Source organism: Borostomias antarcticus (genome assembly GCF_949987555.1).
Source record: "Borostomias antarcticus genome assembly, chromosome: 15".
NCBI classification, from domain to species: Eukaryota; Metazoa; Chordata; class Actinopteri; order Stomiiformes; family Stomiidae; genus Borostomias; species Borostomias antarcticus.
Window position 1 is genome coordinate 745777 of NC_140248.1, and position 15309 is coordinate 761085.

At 46.6% G+C, this 15309-nt stretch overlaps 1 long non-coding RNA gene across 1 annotated transcript; it reads right to left on the reverse strand.

Annotated features, from left to right (window-relative positions):
* Window positions 1-555: 555 nt before the first annotated feature.
* LOC311318181 lies at window positions 556-1520 on the reverse strand. Its single transcript, XR_014630796.1, has 3 exons — window positions 1437-1520; window positions 1235-1315; window positions 556-885 (listed from the first exon to the last, which is right to left on the reverse strand). It is a non-coding gene; the product is annotated as an uncharacterized lncRNA (long non-coding RNA).
* Between the last annotated feature and the right edge of the window lie 13789 nt (window positions 1521-15309).

Genomic DNA, 15309 nt, shown 5'->3' on the forward strand with positions numbered 1-15309 from the left:
TCCTCAACAAAATGCATCTGCATGTCCTCAAATAAACATTCACACTGCCGGCATTTACTGTAAGCAAATCCAACACCCTCTTTAAAACCACAAAGCTCATGCTGAGCTAAAGTGTCTCCACATATGGAAACTAATGCTCCAAATATTTCACGTTCACCGTTCCCAATTTGAATTTTAACACCGTCATATAGCATTAAAAGGTCCTCATGCAATCTTCTCAAAATTCCATCAACTCCACATTCAGAAAGCTCGCTCTTCTTTGCAATGGCTAGTAGGCGAATCGCAGCTAGTTTTGATCTATATTTAGGATCAATGTTTCCCAATGTATAATAAAACTATCAACTTATTCTTGGAAGCATGAGACCCAAGTGGGTTGCAAATTTCAATGTCATCTGAGTAAAGGATTATCTGTAAGGCAGAGGGCCTGGCAGAAAATAAAGGGTGTGATTTCATGAGTTCTCCATCTATGATGTCATATAAATACCCAAGTCTGTATGCCTGTGGCGCATCTATCATTGCTAATACTTTGGGATGAGATAATAACTGTTCCAAACTTCTGATCAGAGGTACATAATGAAAACATTTGGGTTTGGTAGAGAGAACTCTTTTTGTCCCTTTTTATACCAAGCAGGCAGTATACCCAACAGTAACCTCCTCTGACTCTACAAAATTGAAATTCTCCTTAATCACACAGTCCCGCCTGTACGTTGTCGAAACAGAAGCAAATGGATCCTCAATCCGGTCAAACACAGCCATAGCCTCCTTTTCAAGGTCAAGGTCACTTCCTCTATGTTGCTGGAATACTGTCTGTACCTGACTCCTCAGATTAGTCACCAACAGAGCTTGGTACTGCTGCATTGCCGCCACGACATCATTCACACCACTCTGAAAAAAGGTCAGAAAGGACAAATTACAGTCAGAAACTATATACTGGGCTCTTTAATAAATTAGCCCCTTTAGTACCCATCCCTAGATGGCACTGACACGGCAGGCCAATCAGGGCCGTCGCTGGCAGAACAAAGGAGAAGCAGCGTGCGGTAATGTTAATGTTAGTACAGTAAATACTGTACAGTCGTAACTGCCGTTGCAGAAATTAGAATGCAGAAGCCCTAGACCAAATAAATAAGAACAAGAGTATGCAAGCAGAGTTTCTCCGCGCAAAATACATTTTCGCCATTTCGCAATACCAACATCGCGCTGTCGCGGCTGGTAACAATCTTGCATGAAGACAAACCTGTGAAAGATGGTGTTTTTCTCTAGCAGTCAGCACAATCACAGTAGCCTGTCTAGTCAGAAGATCATGGCAGGAGTCATACTTAAAACAAAAAAAAATCATTATCAGGAGTGTTGTGCAGTTAATCAAGTAATATGTTATAGCTCATTTAACACACTATTCAGTATTGCATGTTATTGTGTGCTGAAGAAACTAGGCTTACCTCTGTGCACGATGCAGAGGAGCCATCTGCAGGCTCGCTTGGAAAATCCAGGATAGTACCCCCAACAGTCCGGGATGGAGCAAGGTGCTGTAGAGAGGGAAGGGTGTCATCCTCGAAGCCAGAGTGCACAGTAGGGTCAAAAGCACCATGGCTGGAGTCATCCTTTACAAAAAGAAACATTGATATCAGAAGGGTGTGTGCACTTAAGTAACATTTTATAACAAATTGAACACACTATTCAGTTTGAGTATTGCATATTATTGTGTGCTGAAGAAACTAGGCTTACCTTAGATGTTCACAATGTAGAGGGGCCACCTGCAGGCTCGCTTGGAAAATCCATGATAGTACCAACAGTCCGGGATGGAGCGTGGTGCTGTAGAGAGGGAACGGTGTCATCGAAGCCTGAGTACAATGACACAGTAGTGTCAAAAGCACCAACATGCTCTGCTTCAGTTGATTGCACTCTGCTCTCCACCGTTGCATCCTCCGTTGGTTGGTCCCTGTCAGTGGTGGAATTAGATGAGATTCAACTTTGTCATTGTACAGTACAAGTACTGCCCCTCTCAAGATGAAAAAGCCCAAACCCAAGGCTGTGGCTTGGCTAAATGAGACCACCAGAGCAGAGAGAAGAGCATGGAGACAGGCTGAGCAGAGGTGGAAGAAAGATGGCCTGCAGGTCTCTCTCGAAATACTGAGGGACAGACAGAAGAGCTACCACAGGGTGGTTAAAGCAGAGAGAGCCAAGTACTTTGCTAGTCTAATTGCAAATGCTCCAAACTCCAGAATTTTATTCAGAACCATCAATTCTGTTGTTTGCCCTCCTACTACTGCTATCCAGGATGCATCCCCTACAAAGTGTGATGAGTTTCTGTCCTTTTTCTCAGAAAAGGTCGACAACATCAGAAGAAACATCCCACCCTCCACCCGGGACCTAGCTGTTACTCTGAGATGCTCATCCACCTTCTCCGTGTTCAGCTCCATCTCCCTCTCATCCCTCTCCAAGATGGCCGCCGCTTTGAGACCAGCCACGTCCCCTCAGGACCCCATCCCTGCCCCCCTCCTTAAGGAGGTTTTTGAGGCAGTTGGTCCTCACATCCTGTCCATCATCAACTGCTCCCTGGCCACAGGTATCATTCCATCATGCCTAAAAGAAGCGGTGGTCCAGCCCCTTCTTAAGAAAGCCAGCCTAGATCCCACTATCCCCAGCAACTACAGACCCATCTCAAAATTACCATTTCTGTCAAAGCTTTTAGAAAAGGCTGTCCTCAGTCAGCTGCAGCCTTATCTCCAACACAACAACATACTGGAGAAATTCCAGTCCAGATTTAGGGCCGGCCACAGCACCGAGTCTGCCCTCTTGAAGGTGTTAAACGACCTACTCCTCATCGTTGACTCAGGGAAATGTGCTGCACTGGTTCTCCTGGATCTCAGTGCAGCATTTGATACTATAGATCATACCATCCTCCTCGACCGCCTCCAACAGGGGGTTGGCATCACCAACACAGCCCTGTCCTGGTTCAAGTCCTACCTCAACAACAGGACCTTTTCAGTGAATATAGCCAACCATTCATCCTGCCGTGTCAACCTCACCTGCGGGGTCCCTCAGGGCTCAATACTGGGTCCCATCCTTTTCTCAATCTACATGCTGTCCCTCAGCCAAGTCATTCATCGCCATAAGATTTCCTTCCATTGCTACGCAGACGATACTCAAATCTATCTTCCACTCAGGGCAGACGATCCCTCTGGGCTGGACTGTCTGAAGGACTGCTTGCGGGACATAAAGGAGTGGATGTCACAAAACTTCCTGCAGCTCAATGACACCAAGAGTGAAATCCTTCTGATCGGCAACCCCACCTTGATCAGTCAGATCAGAAATAATCTAGGAAGCTTGTCCACCCTTGAAAAATCCCACGTCAGAAACCTTGGGGTCATATTTGACACAGACCTCAAGTTTGACAAGCAAGTGAGATCTGTGGTGCAATCCTGTTTTTTCCAACTGCGCACAGTATCCAAAATCAAGTCCTTCCTCTCCTCCAGCGACCTACGGAGGGTCGTACTAATGCTCATCTTCTCCAGACTGGACTATTGTAATGCCCTCTATGCCGGGGTCACCGACAAGACCATCTACAGCATGCAGCTAGTCCAAAATGCCGCTGCCAGGCTGGTGACAGGCACTAAGATGAGGGAACACATTTCTCCTGTCCTCTCCTCCCTTCACTGGCTCCCTGTGAAGCGCAGAGTGAAATTCAAGATACTTACATATGTCTTCAAAGCCCTCAATGGTCTCGCCCCAGCTTACATCAAAGATCTCATTGACCAACCTACCAACTTCAGGCCTGGTCGCCAGCTCAGATCTGACAACCAGATGACCCTGAAGGTCCCACGGTCAAAACTTGTCACAAAGGGAGACCGTGCATTCTCTGTGATGGCACCTGGGCTATGGAACAAGCTTCCTCTGAACATCAAGTCCGCCACCACCCTGGACTCTTTTAGAGCACAGCTTAAAACTCACCTCTTTGTTACAGATGATCTATAATTTATGTCCTTGTCTTGTGTCTTAAATGTAGTTTCATTTTGTGTCTCTGCAGTCCATTGTTTTTGTTTGTCTCTTTTTTGTACCCGGGCTGCGCCCCGGGCTGATGTAACAGTTGGTTGGGGGGCGCATTATAAATAAAAATAACATAACATAACAAGTACAGTACAACAAAAGGAAGTTTGGCATCTAACCAGAGTGCAAACATAACAGTAAAGTGCAATGAGAACTCCCTCGAGACCAGGGGCGGATGAAGTAAACATATAGCCAGCTAGCTACCTAGCTTGCCAACTAACGTCGTTTTTCAAGCCAGCCAGCCAGCCAGCTAGCTAACTGGTGGTTAGCTACCAGTATATTCACCGTCTGCTATACTGTCAGAATCAGCTAATGTTAGCTAGGTAACGTTAACTAGTTAACTTTGCCAGTAGGCTGAATCTGACAGAAGCAGACGGTACAGATATTGGTAAAGTTATAGCTAGCCACCAGTTAGCTAGCTGGCTGGCTGGCTGGCTTGAAAAACGACGTTAGTTGGCAAGCTAGGTAGCTAGCTGGCTATATCTTTCCTTCATCCGCCCGAATCACGTAACGTTAGGTGACCTGCTATTTTCACAATCCGCATTAACATTAATGTTAGCTCCCTCACCTCTGATTCTCGGCCGCATGTGCTGTCCTATATGTCCACCGGTGATTAGCAGATGTAGCATCATGTTCCCTTGTAGCAGGTGTCGTCCTCCGTGGTCTACTCCTCCGTGGTCTACTCCTCCGTGGTCTACTTCTGCGAGTGGCATGGTGTTCGGAGTGGGTTCTTCTGCGAGTGGCAAGGTGTTCGGAGTGGGTTCTTCTGCGAGTGGCAAGGTGTTCGGAGTGGGTTCTTCTGCGAGTGGCAAGGTGTTCGGAGTGGGTTCTTCTGCGAGTGGCAAGGTGTTCGGAGTGGGTTCTTCTGCGAGTGGCAAGGTGTTCGGAGTGGGTTCTTCTGCGAGTGGCAAGGTGTTCGGAGTGGGTTCTTCGCACGTGGTACCAAAGTGAGTTATAGATTCGATACTCTTTCGTCCATCAATTCCACAAAGAACGCGAAAATCTGGACTATGACTATGAGCAGTTTTATATGACTTAATAAAGCGTTCAGGGTAAGAGACACAAACACGAAGCAAATAACACAACACCAAATCATGTTGCTTTTTTCTCGCAGCTTAACATAACCTTCTGCGGCGCTTCTTCTTCTTCACTGGCGCGCCGTTGGCACCTGCATGGGTGCGTCTATTTGACCTTGCCTTTATTCACAGATGGCAATACCAACTTTAGGTGCAGAGGCTACCGCCGCCTACGGTTTATTTTCGTGTCAGACCATACCAACAATCTGACACATAATATATATATATTTTTTTATTTTTTTTTTATTTAATTGTATTTATTTAGCGTGTAACCGCGGCGACGCCCCCCCCCCGAATGGTATAATCCAATCTGTTTGATTGGCGGGGACGCCATTTTCATTATTCAGCGCTAAAACGGTTACTGGACCTGCCCAAACGCACACGCTGCAGCAACTGCGATCTGAAGGCTGGTAGTTTGTGGACGTCCGATATGGATCAACTGGACGATGTATCAGTTGGCACGCTCAGGGGTAAGTTATATGTATTTGTATTATCGTTAATAGCTAGTTATGCCATGTTTTTCTCGTCGTCAGCGGGTTCAACTTGAAGTTAGTGGTGGAGGGCTGACGTGATGTTAGCTAGCCAACCAAGCTAACGTCAGCTTGGCTAATTGGTGGTGGGGAGAGGGGTCCTCTTATGGACCAACAGTAATGTAAAAAGGCATTGAAATAATTCACGCTTATCTAGAAATAAGGCTTTAATTCGTAGTAAATTGTCATAACATTAGCTAAACAGATTAGAACCACGAGCCGTGGGGTTTCAGGGAAGCTGAAATGTGCTAGGCCTGCTAGTCGGAAAAGCATTGCATCATGTTCTGCGTTGTGCCAATGTGACATTTTCCCTGTTCCACAGAGCACGTTCACCTTTGAATAAATTCACCTAAAAAAATAACCAATTCAACTTTTATGTGGGAGAACGTGCGTCAGCCATTGAGAATAGAACCACAACTTTTTTCTCTCACTTAAAACCTGGTACTCAGCAGTAAGATATAGCGGGAAACCCAGACACCATTTTCTGAGCGCATGCACTCCGTGATCGACAGACAGCAAACAGAACATTCTGGATTCATGAGCTTAGTTTAATAAAATAATCTCATCACTGTATATTGTATTCGAAAGTCAATTGGCCTGCTCTGTCAATACCTTGGCTTAGACATTGGTAGGCCTGGATTTTTATCTAGACTCCCCTGTTATGTCTTTCTAACCAGAAAACATGACAATAGGCTCTGTGCACCAGCTCCACTACTTCCTGAAAGTCACTTGGCCTCTTTATTTCCTGTCCTATATGATTGGATTAAGTGATTAATCAGGTGTGCGGCAGACCCAGCGCACACCTGATTAATCACTTAATCCAATCATATAGGACAGGAAATAAAGATGCCAAGTGACTTTCAGGAAGTAGTGGAGCTGGTGCACAGAGCCTATTGGCTATATGCGGTCTCACGATACTATGTTTATGACTGCTTCTAGAGTTCGGACTGAGGTTGGAAAGAAGGCCTTTATGTTTTCTACACCATTTGCATGGAATAGCCTGTCCTAACTTAAACTCCAGGATCTAGTTACTAAATGAAATTAAAAGCATGGTGAAATCTATAGAAAGACTATTGATACTTAATTAATTGTTAAATAAATAATTAATTGAAATATTTTTTGAAGACTTCAGTCTTAGTTTTACCACAATTTTCAAAGCCCAACTGTTATGTACACAAGCCAAGGCTGAATTAATTCAGTGATAAGCTCAGTGTCTTGGCACTAACTGTAACTTCTGTTCCAGCTGCTAATATTGGGGAAGAATTGCTGCACACTCTCTACCGGGATGAAGTCAACAAACTTTTTCCCGGTCCTGAAAATTTCCTGAGGCGCCGGGCTGTATGGCTGCTGGTGACTCCAAATGAAAAGGTCAGTTCTGTGTCTATTGTACAACACAACCACATCCCTGTTTTACTGTAAGAATTACTATGCCACCTCAGCCAGGGTTTTGAAGTGAATACTCGAGTTGTACATGTTTTAAGACTTATTCAATAATGGACAAAATTATGCATGTTCATTTCATTAAATGCATGTACTACTACCTTATTAAGTGTAAATGTATTTTAGGCGGAGACTGCTCCTGAAATTCAACAATCAACCAGTGGAGCCAGTGGCCTTTCAAAAGAGGATGAGCCCAACATTTGCAAGTTTGTGACCATGTCCAACCCAGATTTCATAGTCTACACAGACAGTGAGCTTGAACAGGTGCGACTCTCCTACTTCGAGCAGAAGCGGCTGGGCAATGACCACAGCGTGGTCTTATCCAAGGAGCTCTTCTGCCGACTGATAAGAAACTCTATGACTAATATGACTTCAATCATAAGAGTCACAGATAACTCCAGATACCCCAGCAAACATGAGGTCAATGCCATGGCGAAGCGATTGGTGGAGTACTACCCAATGATAAAAGTGAACAGTGACTGGGTAAGTAGCTTTTTGTTACAATCACTTGTTTGATGTTGATGGTGAAAACCTGGCTCTCTTCTTGGGTCATCCTTTAACTATTTGACATCTTTTTATTATTTGTACTCGGCCAGGAGAATGTTGCTAAAAGGCTCATGAAGAGACTCTCTAATGTCAAAAGTCCAAGGAAAGCTAAGGTTCCTCCTTCAAAGAAACCACGTCAGGAAGGTAAAATGGATGCAGACTGCGATGGATATTCCAGTTCTTCATCAACCATTATTCTAGAACGGTCATCACCTGCAGTCAGCACCCCAGAGCAATGTCGGTCAGCTGAAGACAGCACTCCAGAGCTACGCCGGTCATTTGCAGTCAGCAGCCTAGATAAATACTGGTTAGCTGCAGCCAGCAGCCCAGAGCAAAGCCGGGATAGCAGGGATGAAACATGTATGTTTGCATTTAATACTCTTTATACATCTATGGGTCTTTGGTACACCAAGTCGCCAACAGTAAGCTGACATGCAACAGCAGGGTCTGTCCAGAGATGTTAGTGTTCCGTTGTTCAATACGCCTTATTTACTTTTTATGTCAACTGCAGTCAGCCCCCCAGAGCAACGCCGGTCAGCTGCAACCAGCACCCCAGAGCAACGCCGGTCAGCTGCAGTCAGCACCCCAGAGCAACGCCGGTCAGCTGCAGTCAGCCCCCCAGAGCAACGCCGGTCAGCTGCAACCAGCCCCCCAGAGCAACGCCGGTCAGCTGCAGTCAGCCCCCCAGAGCAACGCCGGTCAGCTGCAACCAGCCCCCCAGAGCAACGCCGGTCAGCTGCAGTCAGCCCCCCAGAGCAACGCCGGTCAGCTGCAACCAGCCCCCCAGAGCAACGCCGGTCAGCTGCAGTCAGCCCCCCAGAGCAACGCCGGTCAGCTGCAGTCAGCACCCCAGAGCAACGCCGGGATAGCAGTGCTGACACATGTATGTATTGCATTTAATACTTACGCATATGCATCTATTGTTTAATAAAGAACACTTTTGAATAAAATAAACACAGGCAACCAATAAGCTGTCATGCAACCGCTTAAGTGTTTGTCCAGAGATCTTAGTGTTCCATTGTTCAATATGCCTTCTTTATTTTTTGTCATCTGCAGTCAGCAGCCCAGAGCAACGCCAGGATAGCAGTGATGAAGCATGTATGTTTTCATTTAATACTCTTTATGCATCTATTATTTGGTAGAGAGAACTTTTGAAGAAAACAATCATGCAGCAGTTTTGGTGCCTGTCCAGGGATGGGATTTTTCCAGCTCTTCTGACCTGATTGGCTAGACTTCACTGCTATGTTATGTTACTGCTGTTTTTATTCTTATGTTATATACAAAAAGATATACAAAAAGACGGCATGCACAACATGCCTCTGTTCTGCTCCACCCTCAGTCAGGTTTTGGCTACATATTGGTCACTCTTGAATAGCTTCAGTGTGCCTGTGCATAAATGGGAGACTCTTGACAGGCCATCTCTGTATAGCGCTCCATCCAGACCAGAGCCCGGGGTCCTGATGTCTCGACTTTTACGATACTCCAACGATGCGATGTTGAATATACCTCTCTGATCTAACGAGTCTTACTAGCTGTCGCCACCTCTCAGGTGGGCTTTGACTATGATGGAGAGCTGGAGAGATGTTCTGCTAGATTCTCCCGTCTGCACAGGAACTGAAGCTATTTTGGAGTGGCCAATTAAGTAGCCTACCTCACTGATGGATTAGAAGAAAGGGGCTGTCTACTTGGAAGTGGAGGGTCCTGTGTTGATATCAACAAATCTAAGAAAATAAAAACACAGCATTGAAGTTAGTGTAGGCATCATAACTACTACAGAGAGCTGTCACTATTAGGGATGCAAACAATTCATCGAAATTCGATTAATTGGTCGTTAAGGATTTGCTCGAACAAGTACAATTTACTCGATCTAGATCAATTTCAAATTATGTTTCAATGAACCGCCACAGGGTGCCGTATAACTATTCTATAGCCTGCGCCTGCAGCAGCTGCGGTCCCGTTAATGTACAGAGAAAACAACCTCGACGAAGAGAGGGGGGGAGTGTATCTGAGATTACCACAGCTCTCACCGCCGGCTAGCGGTGGCTAACGTTGGCACCCCAGCTAGCACTACCTGTCCGGTCTGGCAGCGCACCGAGGGGGAGAGTTCAGTATTGCATCACTGCCAGCTCGCCTCTATACAAGCCGAACATCGTTACCGGAGGACGGGATAGGAGTAGGTCTTGCTTGGTGGTTCCCTGCAATATGAGCGACTGTCAATTCAGCAATGTCACAAGTTTGACTACCTGTGATAGCATAGGCTATTTGTTATGTTCTATTATCTTGTTGAAAAAAAGACATGAAGTGGTTGTTTTTGAGCGTCTTATGAGTGCGTGTAATCTGAATCTGATTCAGTAAGGCCTACTGAAAATTTATTTTGGATACCTATATTTTCGTTTTGTTAATAAGTTAATTTAGGACAACTTTGGGGAAAAAAAAGAAGTTTATTTGGATTTTAAATAAGTTTTTGATTTTGAAAGTGGAGAGTGGCCATTTTATGTAGCAGCTTAAAGCCTCTGGCTCCGACACATTTTCGACACAAAATGTGTTTAATAGCCTATGTCTAGGCCTCTGTTTCATCATAGCAATGCTGTGATAATTGTAATATGCTGCTGATTAATGATTAATTAATCGATTAATTGATCGTTAGCATTACCAATTACTCGATTCAGGAAAAGGCCTACACTTTGCAACACTAGTCACTATATTGCAATATTAAACAGGTTACAGGGCAGGCATGGAGGAATGAATTCTGTTACTTCCCGGGTTCTCCTTAACAGTTTGGAAAACTAATACCCCCTCCCATCTTTACTTTATATGCTTTTCAGCTGGTTCAGTTGACTCCTTGGACACCATTAAAACCCAGGCAAGACACTACAGGACTCTCCAAGAACCTCTGGAACACCCTGCCGGAGTGCCTAAGAAGGGCCGAAACAACGGAGGTCTTCAAGCGAGATCTCAAGACATACCTTTTCGACCTAGCCTACAATCACTAGCTAGGAACTTGAGACACAGAAAGGCAGCCTCAAACCTACCTGTGAATCCTCTGTATACATTTGTCCAGTAGATGCCCCACTGTCGCCCGCAGACAATAGATACCCCCGTGTCAGCTGTGGATGTTGTAGTACTTAGTTAACACACACACGTACCCACAGACACACACCAGTCCACATCCAGCTTAGGCCTGGACCTGGGCCCAGTTCCCTTTCCCCTCACCCTACCCCGGGTCCGTATCCTTTTCCCACCCCCAACCCTACCCCCGACCCCTGCCTCTAACTGGACCCAGGCACACCTACACTCACGCTCACACACATACAGACATACACCAGTCTTGGGCTCAGATCCCCTCCCCCTCACCCTAACCCGGGTCCGTATCCTCTTCCTACCCCTGACCCCTGCCTCTACCTGGACCCAGGCACTCTCACACACACACTGACATACACCAGTCCTGGGCTCAGATCCCCTTCCCCTCACCCTAACCCGGGTCCGTATCATCTTCCTACCCCCACCCTACCCCTGACCCCTGCCTCTACCTGGACCCAGGCACTCTCACACACACACTGACATACACCAGTCCTGGGCTCAGATCCCCTCCCCCTCACCCTAACCCGGGTCCGTATCCTTTTCCTACCCCCCACCCTACCCCAACCCCTGCCTCTATCGGGGCCCAGGCACGCACACACACACAGACACACATTAGTGTTTGCCACACCTCTCCCATGATGCTCTTAGCCTTTCTTGCTCTGAAAATGTAGTTTGACGTAATGTATTGCTCTATATATGGCTCCGTGTGCTACTAACCCTGTTCTGCCTCCCCTCTCCCTAGTGCCTCTCTCTCTCCCTCCTATCTTCTAACCAGGTCCAGTGGATGCCCCACTGTCACCAGTAGACCACCCTGAGTCCGATAGATACCACTGTATCTGCTGCAGATGTCGTAGCAAATTAGTTAACACACACACGCACACACAGACATACAACAGTCCACTTCCGGCCTTAGGCCTGGGTCCAGTACCCCCTTCCCCTCACCCTAACCCGGGAGTTTGAGTCTAGAAGACGCTTCATTGACTCCGACCTTTTGAAGGGGCAAGACAAACCAATGAAGATTCTAGAGGCTTACCCGTGCTTTAAAGAAGTAGATCATGTAAGTAATTTAATCTATAATGACAAAAATTGTCTGTCTACGGCGGGTGGTACCAGTCTACAGGGTGCTGCGGGATTGGGAAAGGCCACTGTGCCAAAACAAAATACCCTTATCTTATGTGGGAAGGTCACAGGGTTTGGATGGGCAGAAAGCTCTCTATGTAGCGAGCGCAGCAGTACCATGCATGGGGTGTATTCCAGAAAGCGGGTTTAGTGAAAAGACTGATTTTGTTAATCCTGAAATTAGGGAAAGCCTGGGTTTTCCGTTCTAGGAAGAGACACAACTCAAACCTTTTTTTATGTTTCAGGTCCTGGGTGAGTTGAGGCAACTCATTCAACCAAACAATCCCACATACATAGCTGAGACGATGCAAAGACTGGAGAACTTCTGCGCCAAGGTCCAGTTTTACGGTGTGATGAAAAAAGTAATGAAGCCTCCAAAAACTGAATGGAGGTGAGGCCACAATACTTTGTTTTTCCCAATGAGATATCTTATTGATTGGTTATGTATATCCTGTATTGTAAAAACGGAAACTAGATTTTGATAGTATTTTAACGTAAATAGATATTGATGAGAACGAAACAATCCTTTGTGATCTGAAAATACAATCAGGGATGTGAGTTTTTGGATGAAACAGAATTTCCTGCTTTTCTCATCTGGTTGGCTAGACTTCGCTGATGTGTTTTTATGCCTCCGCGCAGGCGTTGTATGTTGGGTTGTCCGTCCGTACGATGTTTTTCTAGTTTATTTGTGTTATATAATTTCTCATAGGACAGCCCTGTTCTGCTCCACCCTCAGTCAGGTTTTGGCTACACATTGGTCACTCTTGAATAGCTTCAGTGTGCCTGTGCATAAATGGGAGACTCTTGACAGGCCATCTCTGTATAGCGCTCCATCCAGACCAGAGCCCGGGGTCCTGATGTCTCGACTTTTACGATACTCCAACGATGCGATGTTGAATATACCTCTCTGATCTAACGAGTCTGACTAGCTGTCGCCACCTCTCAGGTGGGCTTTGACTATGATGGAGAGCTGGGGAGATGTTCTGCTAGATTCTCCCGTCTGCACAGGAACTGAAGCTATTTTGGAGTGGCCAATTAAGTAGCCTACCTCACTGATCGATTAGAAGAAAGGGGCTGTACGTGGAAGTGGAGGGTCCTGTGTTGATGTCATCATCAGATCTAAGAGAAATCAGATAAGAAATGAAAACACAGCAGTGAAGTGAAAGTCTATCAACTACAGAGAGCTGTCACTGATAACGTAGGTCTAGGCTAGTAAAATATAAACTATTTTTAAAAACTCACGCATGTACACGCACATGCACTATTATTAAATATACTCACATGTCCTTGCATGCTCTCACATGCCAAACTGTCTGGGAGCAAGTTAAAACAGTTTGTCCTGCACCTGGCCAGTTTTATGTGCATGCTCTTTGTATTTTATTGACTGCCATGTATTGTGCCTTTTCTGTCAAACCAGTGGAGGATGTCCTAGCAGTATTCAAAGCCCTGCCACTGCTCTTCCCATCACTCTTGCCCACGAAGAAACGGCACACAAGCAGTGATGCTCTTTTCCATGTCCTTACGGTGAGACTTGCAGTATGTTGCAATTAATCATACTATTGTTTTGTTATATTTTGTGAAGCTTTTTGTCATTGGCTAGTTTTTTTTATCTTGAGTCATTTAATTATGATAGGTAGTTTTACTAATCTTCTACATTGACTTTTGTCCTCTAGTCTTCAGATGACCCCAATGGTTTCATCAAGCAACAACCTCAACTGATGTGTCCACTTGTGCTTGTTGGTGAAGAGAATTGCATGATCACCATTGGGAGCATGCCAATCGCCACCTTTGAAAGGGAGAAGTTAAATGAGGGACTGGTATACCTGATGGCGTATTACTATGCCTTCCACCTGAACTACCCGAAGTGTGTCGCGACATTGCTCTCAGTGCTACAAACGGAGATCCTGCAGGATTCCATCCATGATGCCGATACCACCATTTCCTACAAGAAAGCCATGGCTGACTGGAAGGCTTTCACAGAGTGACTGAAGTGAGAGTGTGGGGGCTAAGAAGTGCTGGGAGGAGGGGGGGGGGGGGGGGGGTAGGGTTATAGGGTTAGGGGGAGTAATAATAATAACTAGAAAGTACATTTCCTGGAGAAAATGTGAGGTGGGCTAGCTGCTGCAGCTGTATGTAACAGCTACTGCTAGAAATACTACGGACAAGGCAATCTCCATGCACCCACCGGCGAAGACCGTGCGTCTCTAGCCCACTCAGGGGCTGAGTTGTGGGGTCTGTGGCGTGGACAGTGGCATGGTGGTGAGACTCCGCCCCCTCAGGTCAGATCTGGTCGAGGACAGTGTACCCCTCTCCGGGCCACATACCCGCCCGCACCGGTGAAGACCATGTGTCTCTAGCCCAATCAGGGGCTGAGTTGTGAGGCCCGTGGCGTGGTGGTGAGACTCCGCCCCCTCAGGTCAGAGCTGGTCGAGGACAGTGTACCCCTCTCCGGGCCACCTATCCGCCCGCACCGGTGAAGACCATGTGTCTCTAGCCCACTCAGGGGCTGAGTTGTGGGGCCGTGGCGTGGATAGTGGCGTGGGGGTGAGACTCCGCCCCCTCAGGTCAGAGCCAGTCAGGGACAGTGTAGCCCTCTCCGGGCCACCTACCTGACTCAACCGGTGCAGACCGTGTGTCTCTAGCCCACTCAGGGGCTGAGTTGTGGGGCCCGTGGCGTGGATAGTGGCGTGCTGGTTAGGCCCCGCCCCCTTGGGTCACAGCTAGTCGGGGACAGTACAGTGACCTCTGGGCAATTTCAATGCATCCACCAATGAAGACTGTGTCTCTAGCCCACTCAGGGGTTGAGTTGTGGGGCCTGTGGCGTGGATAGTGGCGTGGTGGTGAGACTCCACCCCCTCAGGTCAGAGCCAGTCGGGGACAGTGTACCCCTCTCCGGGCCACCTACCTGACTCCACCATGAAGACATCCGGGCAGTCTCCTTGCACCCACTGGTGAAGACTGTGTGTCTCTAGCTCAATCAGGGGCTGAGTTGTGGGGACTGTGGCGTGGTGGCGAGACCACCACGCCACCACGAAGAGAAAGAAAGAAAGAAAGAAAGAAAGAAAGAAAGAAAGAAAGAAAGAAAGAAAGAAAGAAAGAGAGAAAGAAACAAGGAAGGATGGAAGGAAGGATGGAAGGAAGGATGGAAGGAAGGATGGAGGGAGGGAAGGAAGGATGGAAGGAAGGAAGGAAGGATGGAAGGAAGGATGGAAGGAAGGAAGCAAGGATGGAAGGAAGGATGGAAGGATGGAAGGATGGATGGAAGGAAGGATGGAAGGATGGAAGGAAGGAAGGATGCAAGGAAGGAAGGAAGGAGGGAAGGAAGGATGGATGGATGAAAGAAAGAAACAAAGTAAGAAAGATGGATGGATGGATGGATGAAAGAAAGAAAGAAAGAAAGAAAGATGGATGGATGGATGAAAGAAAGAAGGATGGATGAAAGAAAGAAAGAAAGAAAGAAAGAAAGAAAGAAG